At 42.1% G+C, this 22649-nt stretch overlaps 1 protein-coding gene across 7 annotated transcripts in view; it reads right to left on the minus strand.

The window, feature by feature from the left end:
* Positions 1-22284, minus strand: part of SFMBT1 (Scm like with four mbt domains 1) — a 124897-nt gene extending 102613 nt beyond the window's left edge. For 4 of the 7 annotated variants that reach the window (XR_012380901.1, XR_012380900.1, XR_012380902.1 and 1 more), the window contains exons 1-2: positions 22063-22284; positions 13333-13405 (exon numbers count right to left, since the gene is read on the minus strand). The gene's annotated coding sequence lies outside the window, so the exon portion shown is untranslated. Of the gene's footprint in view, positions 1-13332; positions 13406-16946; positions 17037-22062 lie in introns of those variants that run through there. The other 3 variants (XM_073901359.1, XM_025885305.2, XM_073901360.1) reach the window with 3 other exon arrangements.
* Between the last annotated feature and the right edge of the window lie 365 nt (positions 22285-22649).

Genomic DNA, 22649 nt, shown 5'->3' on the forward strand with positions numbered 1-22649 from the left:
CATCCTTCGGACAAAGGGAAATCCCCTCCCAGAGGCTTTCAGATCCCCCTTCCCACCCACTTCATAACACAAAACCTTCAGTATTCCTTTGGTACTCCATGCCCTCTGAGCAGCACGCAAACACGCTCTAATGCTCCATGCCAGGAAAAGAAAACCCCTAGTCACACCTCAGCCCTTCTCTGCCCCCTTCACAGTTAAGATGTCTCATCTCGGAGGCTGTTCCACACATGCCACTCCTCACTTCCTCCCCAATCTGGCTACCATCTATCCTAACACACTAACATGGCTGTTGGCCAGGCCACTGTGACCTTCCAATCACCTAACCCAATCTAAGGCCCCTGTTGACTCAGGAAACTGTCCCTCATCCTCAAAGCGTTTTCTTCTCTCAGCAACTGTGACATGCTCTCCTGGTTCTCCTTCCCTCAATCCAGTCCTTCTCAGTCTGCTGGCTCCTCCAGAACCACATCAACTAAACCTGGGACTTCCTTGGAGCGAGTGCTGAGTTCTCTTTGCTCCCCACATGCATCCGACATTCTCTTCCCAGGTGATGTCATGCAAATTTGTGACGATGAGTACTACCAATATTATGAGGACTTACTCTCTGAGCTCCAGACACATATGTCCAAGTACTCATTTGGAATCTCCACTTCAATGTTCCACAGAAAACCAAAGCTGAGCTCCAATTTACTCCCCAACTCAACTCTCCCTGGCTTCCCCACTTTAGTACTATATAACCAACCAAGCCCAGATACCAACCATCGCCCTAGCTATTAGCAAATCCTATTGAGTCTACTGACCCCACATACCTTGAAATCAACCACTCCTCTCCATTCCCGCTGCCATCGTCCTAGTTCGAGCCACCTGGACTACTCCAGGAGCCTCCAAACCGCCTCCCCTCTCACTCCTAGAAAGCCATTCTCCGCAGAGCAGATACCTTTTTTTTTTTTTTTAAGAATTTTCGAAATTTTAATAGCAGACAGGTATCTTTTAAAAGGCAAAGCAGATCCTGTCATGGTCCTACTTAAAGCCTTTCAGTAGCTTACTAAATAATAAGCTCCAAACCCCTTCCCGAGACCTACAAGGCCCTGCAAGATCTAGTGCCTACTCAGACCACTGCTGCTTCCTTCCATTCATACTCCCTCTACGGGTTTCCACTTCACCGCATAGTCTTTTCTACCTCAGGGCCTCTGCAAGTGCTCCTCCTTGCCCAAAGTGCTCTCCTCACAGCTGTTTCTCACCCTGCACATCTGAAATCACCAGCATTTTTTTTCTAATCACCCTATTGAGCACGTCCCCATCTTACTCTCTGCCATATCACTCAGTCTACCTGCCAAGAACTTGACGCCAATACTAGATTCTACTTATGTCCGGGCTGTTCTGCCATCCCCCAACCCTCCCACAGGGTAGGCTCCCACCTTGTTAGGGCTGTACATGCAGAGCTGATGATTATCTGTAGGATGGACGGCGGAAAGGAGAGACAAATCGAGGGTGGAGGAAGGACAGAGAAAAAGAAGGGGAGAAAACATTTCCAAGCTATATCTAACTTCCACCAGTTTTATAACTTAGATTTGTACTTCCCGAAAGTGAAAGCAGAGGTTCCTCATTGGCTAAGCTGAGCCTACCAATAATATTCCATATTTGACTTCACCTATTCATCAAGTACCGCTCTGGCAGCAATCTGCCTATCTCATACTCAGCGCATTTACAACTAGTTTCAGGAGTTACTAGGGCACACCCAAACTTGTAATGTAAATTGAGAAAAATATGCCTAAAATATAATGCCAAGAAGAAAAGATAAAATCCAAGTGTTTCATGCCTAAATTCATTACAAAATACCTCTAAAATAACAAAACGTTAATGTGGCATGATCTGTATATGGAGGTATATTACATTACTATCTCTTCATTTGTGTATGTTTGAAATGTTCCATAAGAAGTAAATAAATAAAAGCACACGCCTCTAAGAAGTTAAGAGTAAGGGTCTCTGAATCACAGACATTTTCCTCGCTCATGTGCACCCACTTGGAGATTTAATTTAAATGAGTGTGTAACAGTTTCTAACGGTGTTTTCCTTATGCATCAGCTCCTTGGGAGCATCTGAGGGCACAGGAAAACAGGGCCGCCCTCCCACCTGCTCTGGTCACACCCTCCCAGCCCCAGCACCGTCAGCCCAGCACCTTCCTAGGAGAGCCTCCAATAACCACAGCTCAAAAACAGAGCAACTTCAGGATAGGAATAAAATAATTTAAAAGGGGGAGGTAGTGGAAGCATGCAGAAGAGAAAAATAAACGGTTTTTGCTTAAATTCAAACAGAACATTTTTCTCATAGAATTTTGATGAGGTAGTATTTCTAACGTGGTGTTTCAAATTCAGACAGGGACTTTCATTAGACTAAAAAGGCAAATACACCAGGGGCCATCCCCTTTCCCTCCCCAGTACAGTTCCTCCTCTCAAGGATTCCTTCTCTATAGCATTAAATAAAATGTTATGGGGGCGGCTGGATGGCTCAGTCGTTAAGAGTCTGCCTTCGGCTCAGGCCATGATCCCAGGGTCCTGGAATCAAACCCCGCATCGGGCTCCCTGCTCCTCCCTCTCCCACTCCCCCTGCTTGTGTTCCCTCTCTTGCTCTGTCAATTAAATAAATAAAAATATATATATATATATATAAATAAATGAATGAATGAATGAATGAATGAATGTATGTATGTATGTTACGGCTGCCAGTAGTAAAAACGCAAATATTAAGCCTCATTTATTCAGTGGCACAAAAAAAAAAAAAACCAGAAGAATCTAAGCTGCTCTGGCAGTTTTTTTTTTTGCTGTAAAAATTACTCTGGCATATGGGAAAATAAAAATGATAGAAGTTTATTTTCAGTTTGTTTAGATGAAGAAAATAATTTTTAAATCATATTAGAAAATTAAGGGACTGCTCCTAGGTACAATTTTAAGGAATCAATTACATCCTTACAAGGAAATCCATGAACATAATGAGATGGATACAAACCAGCACATGAAAGATCCATTAACTTACGTTTACAAGTAGCATAGGATCATTCTTAAATAAAAATAATCACCATTACAGAAATCCAAAATAACCTGATGAATGAAATAAGCTGGTACTTGAAGATAAATTATTTAATTCATCAAAAACATGGTAAATTACTCTCTGAAGAGACTTTTTAACATTAACAGCCCTTAGAATTTCAGTTTTTAAGGAAAAAAGGATGTGACTCTCATAAAAAATAAAACATAGTAGGGGCACCTGGGTGGCTCAATCAGTTAAGCATCTGTCTGCCTTCAGCTCAGGTCATGATCCCAGGATCCTGGGATCGAGCCCTGCGGTGGGCTCCCTGCTCAGGTGGCAGAATTCTAAATCTATAAATATAATTGCTGCACAGGATTTCATTTTGTTGGGGGGGGGGTGGAGGAGGTAGTTTCTTGCTCTATCAAGGACACACTTCACATCCAAGAAACACACCCTCAACCCAGATCCCTGGGCCAGTCTTAATTGGGGCCTAAGGAAGTGAGAAAAAGGGCAAAGGGAACAGGGGTCCCACCGATTTCAACCATTTCCACTATTTTCTCCTTCTGCATCATGAGACATTAAAAAGGCTGTCATCCCTAATAAAAATAAGCTTATTATTGATAGATCGATGTCATAAATATTGATGAGTACTGAACATGAATATGGTTAGCAATCAAGTATATTTAGACTTTGCTGCCCTTGTTCATAAAGTCAGAAGAGAAAGGAAGGGAGAAGAAGAGCGACAAGATACTGGCAATTCATCTTAGGGGAGTGGGGAGCCAGGGATGATCTCAGCAGCAGAGAAAGGAGCACTTGGTCAAAGGTACCATAAATACAAGCCTGCCACATCCTAGGCCTGTAAATGACAGCAGGACTCTGAGTAACGACTCTGTAATCAGATTAGGAGAAGCCAATATGATCCTTTAGGTGACAGAGATCTAATCTGGGACACAATTGGGCCTAAACACAGATTTACTGAACTCACGGAAATGAGCACTTAATCATACTAAGAGATCATGGCCACAGTGAAGGTATGTTTCCTGTCGTGTTCCATTTCTAGAGGCTGAGTTCAGTTTTGTGGTTCAACACATGGATGTGACTAGGCTAAGTTGGGATTTAATTCTTAGCTTGCTAAGTTTCACTCATGATCGCAGATCTCACCCTGTGATATTAATTTGGCATCACAGCACATATGACTCAATTTAGTTTGTCCTACATCTTAGTTTATCTCCCCAAATGAATTAAATGAATATCCCCTGTGCTGGACAGTTTATGTCAGTACTTAGCCCCACACCTACCCTTCTAGCCTGTCCTGAATCATCGTGCCTAAAATCTACATTCCCAAGTCCCTGGTAGATGGGCTCCCATGAGGCTCCAGCAGCAACCCTGGCAGGAGTGAACTCCAGCAGCATCGGTGCAAATGGGGGTGTGTGGGCTCTGAGTAATACCACATTCCGCATTTGCTCTTCCAGCCCTTCCTTTTCTATCTCATTCCTAGAATCATACCCCCCCCTTTTTTTTTTACCCTGAGATCAAGACCTGAGCTGAAATCAAGAGCTGGGATGTTTAACTGACTGAGCCACCCAGGTGCCCCAAAAATTATACCCCTTTTTGACTGAAGCACCTGGAGTGGTTTCCTGACTAGAAACTGATAGTCCACTAAATTCAGAATTTATATAATTCACAGACCAAGATGAATCTATGCTATTTCTGTGCTGTGAAATATTCATTTATACACTCATTCAACAAATTTTTACTGTGCACCTACCATCGGCCAGACCCTTTTATAAGTGCTAGAGATAGAGCAGTAAACAACACGGACAAGGGGTGCCTGGGTGGCTCAGTCGTTAAGCGTCTGCCTTCGGCTCAGGTCATGATCCCAGGGTCCTGGGATCAAGCCCCGTATCTGGCTCCCTGCTCAGCGGGCAGCCTGCCTCTACCCCTGCTTGTGTTCTCTCTCTGTATCTCTCTCTCTGACAAATAAATAGATAAATCTTTAAAAAATAAATAAAGCCCAGATATAAATGAAGCTTGGTCCTTCTTTAAGCACCAGAACATATTTTAATGTGGATGGAAATATTTCTGAAATATATTTTTACTTCCTTATCTCTGTAAGAGTGAGCATCCCGAACAGACTAAGTTTTTCTTGATAATTCTGATATTAACTCAAAAGAACCTTATGTCAGATGTCCAGCCCCAAAGTAATGCCAGGCTTTGCTACCGGCTGCCACCACTATGCAGCCCTGACAATCTCCACTCATCTCCCTCCCAGCTAACGGGGCCTACACAAGACCAGAAAAGAGTTAGGAACCATCCATAAACAAAAGTGAGACTAGGTGAAAACTGAAAAAGAAAAACGATCAGCTTTGGTACACGAGCTTTATAGCAATTATTGCCAGCACTTAGAAATGGATTTTGCTTGTGCCAGTTGTTGGGCTGTGTTGTGGGGGAAGCTTGCCCCCAAAAGCATGTCTGGAGAGGAGATATATGTGCAATCCTTTAGAAAAAGTTCTGCCCCAAAATGCAATTCATCACTTCTAAGAAAGCATAAAGTTTGAAATTATTTAAAGAGAAATTAACTTTCTGACCATTAACATTATAAATATCACCAAATAAAAGAGCAAATTGCTGGGGCGCCTGGGTAGCTCAGTCGGTTAAGCATCCCACTCTTGACTTCAGCTCAGGTCTTGATCTCAGAGTCCTGAGTTCAAGCCCCATCTTGGGCTCCACACTGGGCATGAAACCTACTTAAAAAAAAAAAAAAAAAGGCAAATTGCCAAGGTAGTATTTACTTCTCAAACAACAGCTTAAAAGTATGAATAGGAAAGTAATAAGCTTTAATAAAAGGGCACTTCATTTCTTCTACAACCTACCCCACCAAAATTCTCCAGTAGGCTGACAAACTTATGTTTCTGGTTCCTTTACTACCATTCTACCAAAACTAGCCTATTTTAAAACTTAACAATAAAGTTTAAGGTTAATCTGTATTGGAAAGGAAAGATTCACAAAAACAGACAGCCATATATCAAAATCGCAAATGACTCACATGTAAGCATGCAACACAATAAGCTCCCTCAGCAATTAAGCAGCAAATATGGGAGCTCAACCGATAATATAAAGTAAAAAGTCTGGGGCCCTCTGAGGATATACTATAATTCTTGCCGGGCTGCACGCTCATGGCCAGAGATTGAGCATTCTCCCTCCATCCCGGTGTCCTGACGACTACATGCTCCTCCAGTTGCAGGTGGGTCCCCATGGGCCTAGGTTCCAGATGTTAACAGCCCAGGGATCATTAGAGCTAGTTCTTACTTTCTCTACTACTCTCAACGAGAAAGAGCTGGAAGGAACCCCACCAGCTTTAAACAGCTTGAGGAGGAAGGAGTACTAAAGATAAAAGATTGGAAAGGGATTTGCAAAGGAGAAATTCAGGGTTATTTTCTTATTTTACACTGGGCCTTTTCTCTATTAAAAACCAAAATAATTTAGCTTATTAGAAAGTCTTATACTGGGACACCTGGGTGGCTCAGTCGTTAAGCGACTGCCTTCAGCTCAGGTCATGATCCTGGGGTCCTGGGATCGAGTCCCACATCGGGTTCCCTGCTCAGCAGGAAGCCTGCTTCTCCCTCTCCCCCACTTGTGTTCCCTCTCTCTCTCTGTCAAATAAATAAAATCTTAAAAAAAAAAGTCTTATACTAACAATAAAGGTATTCACGAATCACTCAGTCCCCTGAACTTTACTCCCACAAAAATTATTTCCCAAAACAATACCTTACAAGATATTAGCCCCTTCCCACACCCCCATCCAAATATCTTCCACAGTAGGTAATTTGTACCTTTCTGACAGCACTTAATCAGGAACTATCCTGTGGCATGTCCTACCACAGTACCATAAGCTTCTCCAGGGCAGGGAGCTCACTCTACTCTGTATTCCTTAAACTCCTGGCACCAATGCTTCACTTCATGGCTATTTAGCATTTGCTAAATGAATTTCTGTGGTATCAGATCATGATACCTCAAATTCATTATTGAGAAAAAAAAAATACAACTTTCTAATGCAGCAATAACACTGCTGCCCCCAGGGAACGGTACTGCCACTTTCACAAGAGAAAGAAATCCAATGCCTACCATCTGCAGCAAGTCAGTACCTCTGACTAGTCCTACTGTGCACACTAGCCAATCAGGAGCACCTTTCCTAACAAGAAGGAGTGGAAGAATCTGAGAGGTCATTAAAGCAGAGTCCCTGTATAAATGTACCCGGCATTATCCACAGGCAATCCGCTTACCCTCCAAAATCTTCAAGTGAAAACATGCCTACAAGCCACTGCTTCTTCACCTGTTCTTTAAACTCTGGGTGGTCCAACATGCTGCCTAACTGCCTGCTGACTTCTATACTTCTTCTCACATCCCTTCCTGAAAGCACCTTATCAAACCTTAAAACTTGCTTTCTGACATAGTGTGTGATACTGCATGACACCTTCTTTGCCACAAGCCCACGTCTACAAGTCACATCCTTTTGCCTGCCTCCATGGGCCAGAACTACTCCCTGGAACACAAGATAAGCAGCGGAGAGAAGGCCCCAGCAGAGCACATACACTTGGCTCAGGCACAGCCAGCAGCCCACGCAGCAGCCAAGGGGCCCTGCAGGAAAGCGCATTGCTGCTCACAGACCACTGCGCCCGCCCGCCCACCACCGGCGCTGTTGTATGTATCCTCTGAGCACACGGCAAGGGCCACAGGCTAGGAACAGACGACCACAGAGAAAAAGAATACACCACCATGACCTGTCACACGTTTTGAGGAAAGCATTTTAGAAGCGACAGTAGTACACAGAGAAGATACTGATGGGGATATGAATATATGCTCTTAGCAGGGTTCTGAAGTTCTTCCAATAAAGGGTAATAACTACGAACTTGGACTACTGAGATATTTAACACTTTGAGGTTCAACTACAGAATGCACCAAAATTCCAAACTGTTTCCTCAGAAATCACTGCACTGGAACCACAGCACCATGTTTAAAATTCCTTACCAAGTAGCTTGGATAAAAATCAACTGGTATTTATTTTTTAATTTAGCTATATATCTGCCAAACAAGCAAAAGAACACAAAAAAATTTCCAGAAAGTGATATAATTTGTTAGCCAACCCATGGTGCTGCAATTCTGTCAAAGCCAAAATACAAAACAAATGATCCACATCTGTAACAAGCAGCATGCACTCAGGGCTTGGGCTTCAAAGGCCTGGTCTACACCTCAGTAGTCCAGGGACATCTGCGACGCTTCAGGGACGCTGCCTGCAGGGGAAGGGGAGAGAGTGGCGGGGCAGGCGGAAGGCCTCTGCGTGACTCTACCTCCGACCCCCCGACTCTCCTGCATCCACTTCCTCTCTTATCTGCATTTGGGGGACAGGGAGTGGTTGGAGAATGGTCTCTACAAATACACTAACTCAGAAAAAAACTTTATTAGAAAGCTCGTCTTAATCCAAGCACATTCAGTTATCATCATTTCCACGATACTGTTGTAGCATTAAAAACCTGGAAATAGGGAACCTGGGTGGCTCAGTTGGTTAAGCGACTGCCTTTGGCTCGGGTCATGATCCTGGAGTCCCGGGATCGAGTCCTGCATCAGGCTCCCTGCTGCTCAGTGGAGAGTCTGCTTCTCCCTCTGACCCTCCCCCCTCTCATGTGCTCTCTCTCTCTCATTCTCGCTCTCTCAAATAAACAAATAAAATCTTTAAAAAAAAAAAAGCACACCTCATTAAAAAAAAAAAACAAAACTGGAAATAACCCAAAATGTATACAAATAGGAAACTGACTGAATAGGTTAAGGTGCATGCTGGGGGCACCTGGCACCTACCTACTAAGGTAGAGCATGTGACCCTTGATCTCAGGGTTGTGAGTTCAAGCCCCAGTCTACTTCAAAAAAAAAAGAAAGAAAGAAAAGAAAAGAAAAAAAAAAATGTGCATCCATATAATAGACTCCTAGGCAATCATTACAAGAATGAGGCTGAGCTTTGTGTACTTGGATATATCTAAGGTATTTTAATGTGGAGTACTACCAATTGTTTTTTTAAGTGGGAGGGGAAATACATGTTTTTAAACAAATAGAATTTTTCTGGGGGAAAAAAAAAGAAACTAGCAATAACAGTGGCCTACAGAAGGAACTGAGGGACTCAGTAAAGGAGTATACTCTTTTTCACAATTCGAAAACATTTTACTATGTACACGTATCCCTGTTAAAAAAAAAAAAACAAGAAGTACTTAAGTCTGTGATTATGACAAAATTAAAGCAATGGAAGAAAAAGTGCTGCCTATTAACAGCAATCTTACCTTCCTTATCTATTTCTAAATTCTTTGTGGCAAATACCTGAATTTATTTAAACAAAGGTGGACATAGAGAGGTCTACTCTAGCCTCCTCCTTTAAAGCCACAATAACTTTCAATTTCTAACCATAATGCTAAAAAAAAAACAAAAAACTGCACTTGCTTCTCAAACCAAGATGCAAAAATCCCTTAAATGTTTCCCTCTGTTGTAACCAAAGTTTAAATGATTTAAATATATTAATAAATCCATAACTAAAGTTCAGTTACATTTCATACATTAATATTGTGTTCTAATCATGTTTTATGAGGAAACAGTTTCACCTAAGATCTTCTTGTCCCTAAACTAACAAACAACTTTAGAATTACTGAAGAGTACAAATTTCCTAAACTCACCCCAGCCAAAAGTTACTTCAGTAATAAACTAGAGGGTTCCCCCCATAGCTTCAAAATTTCCAAAACTTCTCCATTTCCAAACAGGATTGGGGAGGGGTGTTGCAGGCAAAGCCCAAGTAAGCATGTCCGACCCTCTTCCACCTCTACAGATGCCTTCCCTGGTCTCAGGGAACCCAGAGCACTGATTCAATGAACCAGAGCGGGAGGACAGTGGACCCACCGGATCTGACTCTGAAGCATGGCATGGGGCTCATGTACCTGTGAGTAACAGGCTCTCATCAGTCACACCTGGGCAAATGAAGTGGCAAGGGCTGTTGCCTCACCCTACACCCACACAGAAGCAGACTGCTGACAGTAGTCTCTGCAATACCACCATGAAAAGTGAGGCAAATGACTGGAGCTAATGCCTGTCAACTGGATTTTTACTAACAGAAATATATTTCTTGAAGATCTATAAATGTGCAGATACCTTGGAAAAAATATATGTTAATATGCTAATGAAAATGAAATTTTGCTAACCTAAAACATTAACTAAAATAGACACTCCAAGCATCAAAATATGACAAAATATTGACTTCTCATAAAAAAATTTCTGAATATCCAGAACTAAACGATAACACTGTACAAAAATCTCCAGGCTTAGAAAAAAAATTACTTTTTAGATCATTTACAAGTTGTTGTTTATTCACACCTCCACTTAACATAAATGTATTTGCCATGCACTGTTCTCAGTACCAGGCATACCATGCTGATTAAGAGAGACCCAGTTCCTCCTCGTGCACTGTTGGTGGGAATGCCAACTGGTGCAGCCATTGTGGGAGACAGCATGGAAGTTCCTCAAAATGTTAAAAATAAAACTACCCTACAATCCAGCAATTGCATTAGTGGGTATTCACCCAAAAAAATACAAAAACATTAATTGAAATATATACAGGGAGCCTGGCTGGCTCAGTCAGTTAAAGGTCTGCCTAAGGTCTGCATTCGGCTCAGGTCATGATCCCAGCTGGGATCCAGCCCCGCATCAGGCTCCCTGCCTAGCAAGGAGCCTGCTCCTCCCTCTCCCACTTCCCCTGCTTGTGCTTGTGCTCTCTCTCTCTCCCTCTCTCTCTCAAATAAATACTATCTTTTTAAAAAAAAAAAAAAAAAAAAGAAACAGATACATGCACCCCTATGTTTATTACAGCATTATTTACAATAGCCAAATTATGAAAGCAGCTCAAGTGTCCATTGACAGGTGAATGGATAAAGAAGATGTGGTGTATATATATACAGTGGAATATTATTCAGCTGCAAAAAGAAGGAAATCTTGCCATTTGCAACATGGATGGAGCTAGAGAATATTGTGCTAAGTTAAATAAGCCAGTCAGAGAAAGACAAATACTATATGATTTCACTCATATGTGCAATTTAAGAAACAAACAACCAAAGGGAAAGAGGGAAAGAGAGAGAGAAGCAAACCAAGAAACAGACTCTTAACTACAGAGAACTGATGGTTACCAGAGGGGGGGGTGGCGGGGAATGAGTGAAGCAGGTGACAGGCATTAAGGAGGGCACCTGTGATGAGCACCAGGTGTTGTATGGAAGTGCTGAATCACTATACTGTACACCTGAAACTAATAACACTCTGTTAACTATACTGGAATTAAAATTAAAAATTTAATTAAAAAAACAAGACCCAGTTCCTGTCTTCATGAAGTTTACAAGAGTAAACACAAGAACAATGCATTAGGGTACCAGGAACAGTAAGGAAAAACATCCTTGGAGTAGATTTTAATATTCTCTACAATGTGGCTTCAAAGTATATATAATAAATTAAATATTTTTAATTTAAACCTTAAAATGAGCTGAAAATAAGATAATTTCATATAGCGGTAAGTGCCATAAAGAAAACCAAACAGTAATGAGAAAGTAGTGCCTGGAGTGGAGATAAGGATGTTTAGGGAAAGTTTCCTCGCTGAGCTGAACCCCCCCTACGATGAACAGGAGTGAACTAAAACAAACGTGCTGTGCTTGGAGGGCCAGAGAACACATGAGGCTGTATTGTGGGGAAGTGGTGGACAAGAGGCAGAGATGGACGGGGGACAAGTCACAAAGGGCATTATAGGCCACAAAAGGAGTTTGGATTTTATTCTAATGACTACGGAAAAGTCACTGGCAGGCTCTAAGCCTGGGAGTGACAAGAGAGAATCTGATTAAACGCAATAGCTTCTTGTTTAGAACACAAGACATCTTCAAGCAGAAAGAATGTTCTAAACTGCGGTGCGGCAATATTGCTTCTGTGCCTCCATCAGCCATAGCTGATCTACTCTCTACCCTCTGCTAGGCTGTGCCCAAGGTACTGTAGCAGGGTCTCCGTCCGTGAGCTCACAGTCGGGTAGAGATGAGAAACACTGAACAAATCATTACAGCTGTAATATTTATAAGAGTGGAATATGTAGAATGCCAGTGAGACCCAGGGCAAAGGGTAGTTAATCTGACCTGCAAGAGTTCAGGAAGGAAGACCTCACACAAGACGAGAGTCAAGAGTCCTGGAAAGGGCAAGCAGGGACTTCCTCAGTGCAACACCCAAGCCACTAGTGGGTCACAAAAAAATGTAGGGGCTACAGACACTCTTTCTTGTAAAGTATATTATATAGGATTTTTGTGGTGGAATGGGGGGGAAGTTAACATATAAAACTTGCAACTGCAACTTCACAGGTATTGGTTAAATACAATTTTATTAAGAACTTCAAAAACACAAACTTCCAGTTCTAAAATAAAGTCCTAGAGAACATACAGCATGCAACTACAGTTAGTAACACTGTAGTGCATATTTGCTAAGAGAGTAAATCTTAAAGTTCTCATCACAAGGAAAAAAAGCTTTAACTGTGTGTGGACGGATGTTAACTAGACTTACTTTGGTGGCTCTTCCCCAATATACACAAATACTGAATCATTATGTTGCACACCTGGAACCAATATAATGTTGTACATCAATTGTACCCCAACTTTAAATTAATAATCTTTTAAAAAGAACTTTAATTATCTGGTGTTCCCACCACACTGAAAATGTGGTAGTCTACACATCACTTCAACAACTGGGCCTGTGCTCTGTGTGTCTGTTACCCATCATGAGCTGCGGTTAAAGACTTTTTTAAATACCAACCTTCTTGCAGCCATTTTTATGCCCCCGCCCCCCGCAAAAAAAAAAAAACAGGCTTTCATTGAAGTTTTCAAACAGAGATGTAGAAAAAATTCCAAATACTCTCCACTTAGATTAAAAAATGATTAACAATTAACAAACCATGAGAGACGATAGACTCTGAGAAAACAAACTGAGGGTTCTAGAGGGGAAGGGGTGGGGGGTGTGTTAGCCCGGTGGTGGGTATTAAAGAGGGCACGTACTGCATGGAGCACTGGGTGTTATACACAAACAATGAATCCTGGAACACTACATCAAGAACTAATGATGTATTGTATGGTGACTAACATAATAAAATTAAATTAAAACAACGATTAACAATTTCCTGATTAGCTCTATCTCTGTATACACATGGGCATATACATAAACTTCCTGAGCTGTCTGGAAGTGTTGGGAGACATCGTGACATCTCACCTCTCAACTCTTCAGCGGCTGTCCCCCAGGAATATGGGCATTCTCCTATATAATCACAATACCATTAGCACACCTAAAAAAAAAAAAGAAAAAAATCAACAACTCCTTAATATCATCTATCATCAGGTACACAGTTTTAAAAATTTTTAAGTACAAAGGGGCTTTGATGAGAACCTTACTAAAGGAATGTATTTTAATAAACTACTTAGATTCACATTATTCGTATTTCAGTATTTTTCATTTCTAAATATAATAATGCTTTTAAGTCAAAAGTCCAATTTTTAAGGGCACCGTCAGGTCATTATCTCCAGAGTCCAGGGATGGAGCCCTCATGGTCGTGGTCAGGCTCCCTGCTCAGCAAGGAGTCTGCTTCTCCCTCTCCCTTTGCCCCTCCGCCCGCGCGCACTTTCTCTCAAATAAATAAACAGTTCAATTTTTAAGTCAATTTGTTAAATATTACAAGAATGATTATAGTAATCAAATATGGCAAAAAGTGTGAAAGTGGTACATGCAAGACTGACATTTTGGAAGTGCTGTGTTAGTGGAAGGACACTTGAGCCAAAGGCACCTCCAGGGAAAAGGATGTGCAGAAGAGCGGAGTCTGGGGAAGAGAGAGGGGGGCGAGTGGGACGGGTCACCGGAGGGCAGCTCGTGGAGGATTCTGCGTGCCTTCCTGAGGAGTCTGGACATCCCCCTACTGGCAGTGGAAGTTTTACATCCTACAGTCAGCTCTATCTGGTCCCAGTGTGTGGGATGCACTGGAGAGCAGGGAAGATGGGGGGGGGGGCATTTGAAGTCAACAGAACAAGGTTTATATTTTTCACTGCAAATATTTAATGTTTTAGTCATATTATGGGTTGAATAAACCTGCTATACTGGTAAATGGACACAACAAATACATAAAATTAAACTAAGTCTATCTTGAATGTTGATGTTCTAGAAATGCAGCTTTAAAGACAGAAAGGTACAGTCAGAAGAGATGTAAATTTTGAAAGGAGCCCTTGGGCACTTCTGAAGGTTTCAGCATTTAATGGAGCTGGCTCTTTTTAAAACCCAGCTTCACTTTCCAAAGTGGCTTTCCTTTTCCTTGGCAAGATTCATCACTGGCACTAATTTTATGTTTATCAGTAACAATTAAAAATTTCCAAAGGAAAACCAATGGGAAAGAGGTGGGTGCAAAACAGATAAAGTGATTTTCAAACACACAGAGTGCCCTCAAGACATGACTGGCAGTAACTCCAGGAGCTGCATGTACAGAGTCCAGGGGCCAGCTGCCAAATCTGCCTCAAGGAGGAGGAGGAGGGCAGCACAGGGAGCCTGGCTAAGGGCAGGACGGGAACCCCCTCCCCAGACCTCTAGTTTTATTTATGTTGTATATTGGGCTTCTTAGAAAGATTTCATTTGAACAAAGGTTCCTTGGATTTAAAAATGTTTCAAAGTCAAGGAGTCAGAACTGCACGAATATTCTTAAGTCAGAGGCTGGTAATTCAAGAAGACTCTGAGTTCCCCAAGAGAACAGCCAGGGGACGAAACAAACACCATCACTGAAGAGGAGTGTAAAGAGACCTCGGCAGATATGCCTACTGGAGGAGCAGCAGCTTTCGGGTAGAATGAGGGACTGGGGTTTGTCTGGGACCTACGGCTTTTGAGGGGCCAATGAGGCAACCACACTGGAGGTCCAGACAGCAAAGGACATGTGGATGTAAAGCTTAGCAGAAAGGTTTAGGAGGGCACAAGGGCTAGGTGAAGCTAAATGTGGATGAATCCACCAAGAGAGATGTAAACAGAGAAACAAGGGAGGGTCTGAAAAGGTCACAGAAGGCAAAAAGAAAAGGGTCTTCCTCAAGACAGGACCCCATGGGGCCATCCATGCACAGGGCCACTTCAGGAGGAGACCCTGAATTTGGGATGGCCTGTGTCCGAGAACAAAGCCCAGGCTAGACTGCTTGGGGGGGTGGTCTACAAAGCAGAGGCTACAGAAGGGCAACAGGGCAAGAGTAAGGGTACCGGCTGGGAAGCAAGTAAAAGACTGGACAATGGGTCCAGGTCTGAAGGGGCTGGAACTCTGAGAGAGAAAGGAGATCACAGTGAGGTCCAAGATGAGACAGGGGAGTATGGAAGCCCCTTGAGGAAGCTACAGAACACTACCACACCAGAACCTAAGATTTCACTAGCAGAGGTGTTCTGCAAAGAGCTCCTTTTAGACACGTTAACAGGAAGCCAAAATCAGGGTAAAGGGCTGGGACAATGTCTTCAGAACCCTGTAGTGCCTTAAGGCCCTGGATCTGGCAGTAGGAGTCATGCAACCCTCCCCTCCAGCACTCACTGCGGAGAAGGGACACCCACCCTAGCAGGAAGTCCAGAAGAGCCTACCCAGCCCCTCCATTCCCTTGTCACACCTACTACTGGCAACAGGGTCTGGTAACAGTCATTTAAAGCTGCCCTCAGTTCACCTGGGAGCCTCTATCTGCCCTTAAGGAAAACAGGGCCCCAATAACATCTAGGAGAAGATCTAAATCTGCTTTCCAATTTGTATAAAATGTTACTTGTATTATTAGTAATAGTGACTATGCATATTTTAAATGCAAATATAACTCATGATTGAGGACTGGGAAACCAGCTTTAAAAATGAAACAAAATGGGGTTAGGTCAGTCAGGAGAGTGACTCTTGATCTTCGGGTCATGAGTTCAAGACTCACATTGGGTGTGGACCTTATTTAAAAAAAAATTTTTTAAGGGAAACAAAATGAAAATAATAAACATTAATTACATTAAGAGTTTGAAGGGTTCAGATATCATAAATGACCATAGCAACATCAACAAAACACCCAAAGTTTTTCAAATTTCTAGCTTTAGTTACTAGACCACCTACCCCTGCCCATTTGGCTCAATAATAAAAATGAAAACTAATCAAAAGGAAACCATATTCCCGGAAAGAACACCTACCTACTAATTTTTTTAGAAAGAAAAAAAATGGGGGCACCTGGCTGGCTCAGTTAGTAGATCTTGATCTCAGGGTCGTGATTTCAAGCCCCACACTGGGCAGGGAGCTTACTTTAAAAAAAAAAAAAATGTCTTGTCTAACGGTTTGCTTACAAACTCCAATGCTTATTTTAAAAATTAACAAACGGACTCCTATATAAACTGGTCTTTTCACAATATTTAACTGACAATTCAGGAGCTTCAGTGATACACAACAGAGAGAGAACGGAGTAAAAGAGGTGCTCACTAGTGTCCTAGGGACAGTATCTACCAAAGAAAAGGACACTTCCAGAAAAACCTTACTAACTCTAGGAAGCAGCTAACCACTCTGATTTTCGTAAGAACTGAGCAGTAAGTTAAAGCACAATAAAATAAAATAAAATAAAGTAAAATAAAATAAAATACAGAATCAGGATTCACAGCATTGTCAATTTTTCAAGGGTTTCAAGAAAGACGGTCAAAAGCAGCCTTGTCAAGAAGGTAGTGACGGGGGTGGTGATCAAGAGGTGCCCCAAGGTACCTGCCCTCCCGCAGGAACAAACAGTATTCAGGAGATTCACCCCATGCTTACTACACGAATACAGGCTTTAAAAAATAAGAGTTAAAACAATATTGAAAGTAAAAAGATACACCTCTTTAGCCATTCTGAGAATACACTGTCAACTTGTAATCCTTAGCTCTGTCAGACCCGCTTTCCCTCTGGCTGTGACTGGGTATCTGTACTACAAAGGCAAAGTGAAAGTAACACAATAAATTTAAAATATAAAGCATTAATTATGTAGTATCATTATTATGTAGGTTATTGAGCCTCTTTAAATACTACTTTTCCATTAACACAGAAATGAGATGTTAAATATGGCAAAACCTCAACTAACCGGAACAGCTGGCGAGTGAATCACTGACTAATCATGCCTCTCAGATAGCTGAAGGCTTATTTACAACTTTGAACACACAAACTTTTTTGGTTAACTGTTCTGGGCAGATGCCTTAACGCAGACCGACGTGGTGAACATCAGTGATTACACAGGAAGACGCACGAGGTTCTCTGTCCCTATCCGAGAGACTGCAGACCGGAGCAACCCTTGCTTTTTACCCCCCATCTACTACCCTCCCTTCCCCTCTCCCCATCCTGCTTCCATCTCTCTCACGTCCCAGTAACCAAGTGTGTCAGGGCTGCGTCTGAGGAAAAGACACCTGGTTCTCACAGCTCCGCCAGCAACCTACAGAGCTCTTCCAAGGGAGATGAACGAGGCCTCCCGTACAGGGTTCTGTGACCTCTATTTTACCTGCTGCCAAAAATCTTTTTAAGAATGTATTTGCTCAAAAGGAAATTCTGATGCACATGCTACGGTATGGATGAACCTCGAAGACATTATGCTGAAACAAGCCGCTCACAAGAAGACAAATACCTATGATTCCACATCTATGAAGCAGCCAGAGTTGCCAGTCATAAGATGGAAAGTACAATGGTGTCTGCCAGGGGCTGGCAAGGAGAGGGAAATGGGGAGTTACTGTCAATGGGCTCGGAATTTCAGTTTGGGAAGATGAAAACATTCTGGAAATGGAAAGCAGTGACAACTGAACAACACTGCGAATGTATTTAATGCCACTGAGTTGTACCTTTTAAAACAGGAAAGTTGGGGGCGCCTGGGTGGCTCAGTTGGTTAAGCGTCTGCCTTTAGCTCAGGTCATGATCCCAGGGTCCTAGGATCGAGCCCTGCATGGTCCAGCTCCCTCCTTTCCCCCTCTCCCCTGCTTGTACTCTATCTCTCACTCTCTCTCTCTCTCTCAAATAAATAAAATATTTTAAAAAATAAAAATAAAATAAAATGGGAAATTTTATGTTATGTCTATTCCTCACTGTTCACTATGTTCTAGACAGGTGACATGCTAAGTGATTCTGTGTTGTCACCCTCTCATCACTCCAAGAACATTATTTGTTTTGATACAAGTAAAAATGAGCCAAAATGGTATCTTAAATTATGATCCCAAATTACCATATATTATTTTTAACATGGAGAAACCATGCTTTACAAAAAGTGACCCATGAGAAAGAACACTAGCAAAAACTCTGAGACCAGAAAGCACTCTAATCTGGGCAGCAAATTAATGTGAAAAGAATGAAAAACTAGCAGCAACTCACAGGTAGCCTTACCACTGAGCAGATATTACCCAGCAGCTCCTCAAATATTTTTTAAAAACTATTCAGGGTAAAAAAAATAATAATTTGGAATTCAAATCAAAATACTTGTTGGTTAACACTTTAAACTGAATAGCAGGAAAAACTCTTCAGGTATTTTAATAATTGCTCACTTTCTCCACCCATCCCATGTCATTCCAAATACGTGACTGTCCTGCACTTAGAACTGTGACAAACTCCCTTCCCTTCCTCATCGAAGACCCTCTCCAAATATCCGTCCCAGACTAAACAGGTACTCTCAACTGCCCTATCCATCCCAAATCAGTTTAGCAACTAACCTTTCTTTAAATTAAGCAAAAATGTCAAAAAGGAACCTGCATGCAGCACTGCACACCATGAGAAATGCCGCCTCCTAGCCTCTCCCTGCACAGCGAAATGCTTGACTCTGAAGTTACCAACTATGAAACCACAAAGTTCGAAACTTACTATCTTGTAGCACAACATACAGTCTACATCTTTGGTTTTTTAATTATGTCCTTGAGTGATCATCTAAAGATTAAGAGAGATGAATAAGGTTAAAAACATCCTCTTGGATAAGAGACTAGAAATTAGTTACATACAAATCTTCAGGTGCCTCTGAGTTAAAGGCAAAGGTTTACATTCAAACTTGTTAAAACTTGTGCAGTGAAGTCATAGTTTTTCTATTAATAACTTGTCTTTGTTCTCATCCTCTTTCCCACTTTTGTAAAATTTAAAAATGAACTTGCAACAACGTGACCACATCCTTTTTATTTTACATCAGTTTCCAATGGGGCTAGTACCACTTGAAGAAACGGTCATATCAAAATCCCGCTCCCTAAAGTCTAATGATCCAAAATCTCCCCAGTAATCAAAATCCCCAGAGACTTTCATCCTATTTAACAGCTACGTATAAGGAGAAATATTCTTTTCAAAACATCCCAGTTAGATAACAAATACTATTTACTAAAGGAAAACTACCCTGCAATAACAAATTTATAGGAAATCATAAGATAGAAAATCTTTAATATAAAAATATTTAGCATTCAAAATACCTGCCTACATAATGGTCTTTCTGGATTGTATTCATTTATTTAACATGAACATAACATGAAGTTTTAACAAAAAGGTCAATGAAGTTTAGATAGTTCACCTGTTCTATAGACTTCAGAGTCAAATGATGTCTGCATCCACACCCTCATTCTGTAGCTAAGCCCAGTCCAGTTACCACTGTGAAAGCAAAAGTACCCTATAGAAGAAGCAAGGTTATGGACAGGAAAAGCCTTTATTTTAAAGAGAAAAATCAAAATTTTCAAAGAAACAAATATCAAAAGAGGAAAGGCCCTTGTATATGCATTTTGTTTCTCATTTTGCACATTTAATTGCATCTTTCAAAACCTAATAAATTTTAAGTGAAATATCTGATAATGCAAAAGCTAAGAAATCTAAAAAGATGCACACACATACAACCAATGGATCAATTATACTAAGTAATGGATTACTGTCTTAGCTAATGATGCTGTGAATCTTGGAGTAACCAAATCCAGCTTAGCTGTTGGCTAGTCGACTGGCTTAATCACAGAAAACAGAATTATTCAGCAGAATCCATTTCACAAAAGAAAATCTTTGTGGACTCTGCCCCCATAAATCTCTACCACAGGCCTTAGTTCCCAACTTTGCATCACACAGATGTCCTTGCAGTAAAAAACACAGGCCATTGTGAAGAATTATCAGGAATTCACTGACAACTTCTAACTCCTCTCCTTTAGGAGCAGAAACAAGAAAATATACAGGACTACATTAAAAGGTATTTGGGAAGAATAAGCAAATTATTGGAAGTACTTGCTTCAGTGGAGAATATAAAAAAACCAACTTCCTAGAGAGCTAATACAAAAAGGTATCCTAATCATGTTGAAATAAAAAAAAATTAATCACATCCGACATAATTTTTAGTTACCTTTTGTTTTTGCTTCATCACTAGAGTTTTAATGACTTGATAAACCAGGCAAATATCCTGCATATATAAATCAAGTTAATTGCTGTCATTTAAAAGGTTGTTAAAGCTTTTTGCCCACATTCTTTAATTCACTGAACTTTAAAAAATCAATTTTCATTCAATTTTCTCAGCAAATTCTAGGCTTTAAGGAACTGATTCATCTACTAACACCTTAAACATTGACTTGTTGGGAAAGTTCATGATCCATCCTCCAAACCTACTGTCTGGAAATACACCAGTATTCCAAAAATGGGAAGTAACACATGGATACCCGGCCTGTGACAAGGATGCCCAACAACCACAGATCCAAATCTGCAAAGCCTTGCCTCAGCTGACAAATGGCCTTCTGGCTAAGAAGTCTTAGAATTCTAGATAGTAAAAACCGTAAAAATTGTTATAAAAGCATTTAGAGTCATGGCAAAAATGACCATAACTCCAGGTTTACACACCTGTTGTCTTTCAGCTTAATATTGCCCCTCACCCTCAAAAAGCGGTCCTGTTATAAAGCAAAATTCACTAGTGGTGCCAGAAGTGGTCACCTTGGGGAGGGGAAAGGTGTCTACTGAATAAGAGAAATGGAAAGGGAGCCCTTTGAGAGGCTGAAAATGCTGTGTATCTTGATCTGAGTGTGGTTATCTGGGCATATAGGTCATTTAAGGTCTTCCTGTAAATTAGACCTCAATTAAAAAAAATATAATTTTTAAAACACATTGAAATACATTTGTAAACGTCTTTGTTTAAACAAGTGACACAAAATAACACTAGATGTAGCAACTAAGATTTTTTTCCAAATATATTTTAATAAAGATGTATATTTATTGTGAGCACTTTCATGCAGAACCTGTCAAAATACAGACTGATTTTTTTAATCTCTCATTTTAAAAAGTTGCCAAATTCACATCTGAAAGCATGCAGAAAGATGATCCATTCATTCTCTGATTTTGCAAATAAGGAAAACCAAATCTATGGTAAGAACCATACCGAGATAAGGCAGCTAGTCAATGACAACAGTAGTAACAGAACTGTTTCCTGATCTTGAGCCACTCCCGTTTCCACCAGGCCGTTACTTTTGTGACATTGTAAACAAATATGAATTCTGGATCTACCTATGGCCTAGAAGGATTCAACACACTCCTCAAAATACCAGGCCAACAGGCCCCAAAGTGTACACACATAAAGACACACTCATCTTCCTCACCTCAAGACAACTGGCAAATGATCAATTACATTTTCAGACAGGCATTTTTCTTGCGATACAATCAAGTGTGACATCTTTAAAATGTGGTTCAGGAGGAAAAGGCATATGCAGGAATTGGCAAAATCCATTTTATTTCTTTCAAATCTCTTTGATGGTTACTTGGTTCTCAAACTATGTCACTAAGTAGGACTCACAAACAACATCGCTTGGGGCTGTTCTCTAGCACGGCTTTGAGTGACCCGCCGGGAATCACCCCCACTAAACAGAAATCTTGTCTCCGCCCGGGGTGTCCTGCCCAACTCTCTACACATAACCAGACTTGCAGGTGACCCGTGCCTTGCGGCTTAGTTTCAGGCCCCAGTGAACAGTTGACATCTCGCTAAAAACTTAACATACATCCTTTCCGCGGGAATTTATTTCTGTTCTCACAAGGCGTTCCTGCTCCCCACCAGAGCAGGCCTTGCTTCTCAGGACTCTCTCCTCGCCTCTCCACAGCCTCCTCTTCACGGTTTAAAAAGAGACTTTAAGAACAGAAATCGAAACGGTCACGGCCCTCCCGAGCGCAGGTCGCGGCCCCGAGCGAGCGGGTCCGGCCGGGGTCGGGCGGCGGGTGCCGGGCGAGCCCACTGCCCGCTCGCGCGCGGCGCCGGGGAGGCCCGGCGCACTCCACCACGCTGGCCCGAAGCAACCGGTTGCGGCGGCCGCTAGACGCTCTGCAACAGCGCAGCGGCCACCTCGGCCCTCCGAAGTTCCAGCGCGCCCCCCGGCCCCCGCTGCGGGTTCGCGCCCCGGCCCCGGAGCGAGCCCGGGGGGCGGGTCCGCGGGGGCTCGGCGGGCGGGAGCGCGGGACGCGCGGGGAGGGGCGCTCGGCGGGCCCAGCGCGCCGGGGAACTTGGGCGCCCGCCGGTCCCGCCGCCCGGCCACTTTCCTTTCACGCCCCCGGGGCTGCCGCGCGCCGCGCCGCCCGCCCGGGGCCGCCGGCC

The sequence above is a fragment of the Callorhinus ursinus genome, unplaced genomic scaffold (genome assembly GCF_003265705.2).
Source record: "Callorhinus ursinus isolate GAN/ISIS: 27379988/994484 unplaced genomic scaffold, GSC_fseal_2.0 scaffold15, whole genome shotgun sequence".
Taxonomy (NCBI): Eukaryota; Metazoa; Chordata; class Mammalia; order Carnivora; family Otariidae; genus Callorhinus; species Callorhinus ursinus.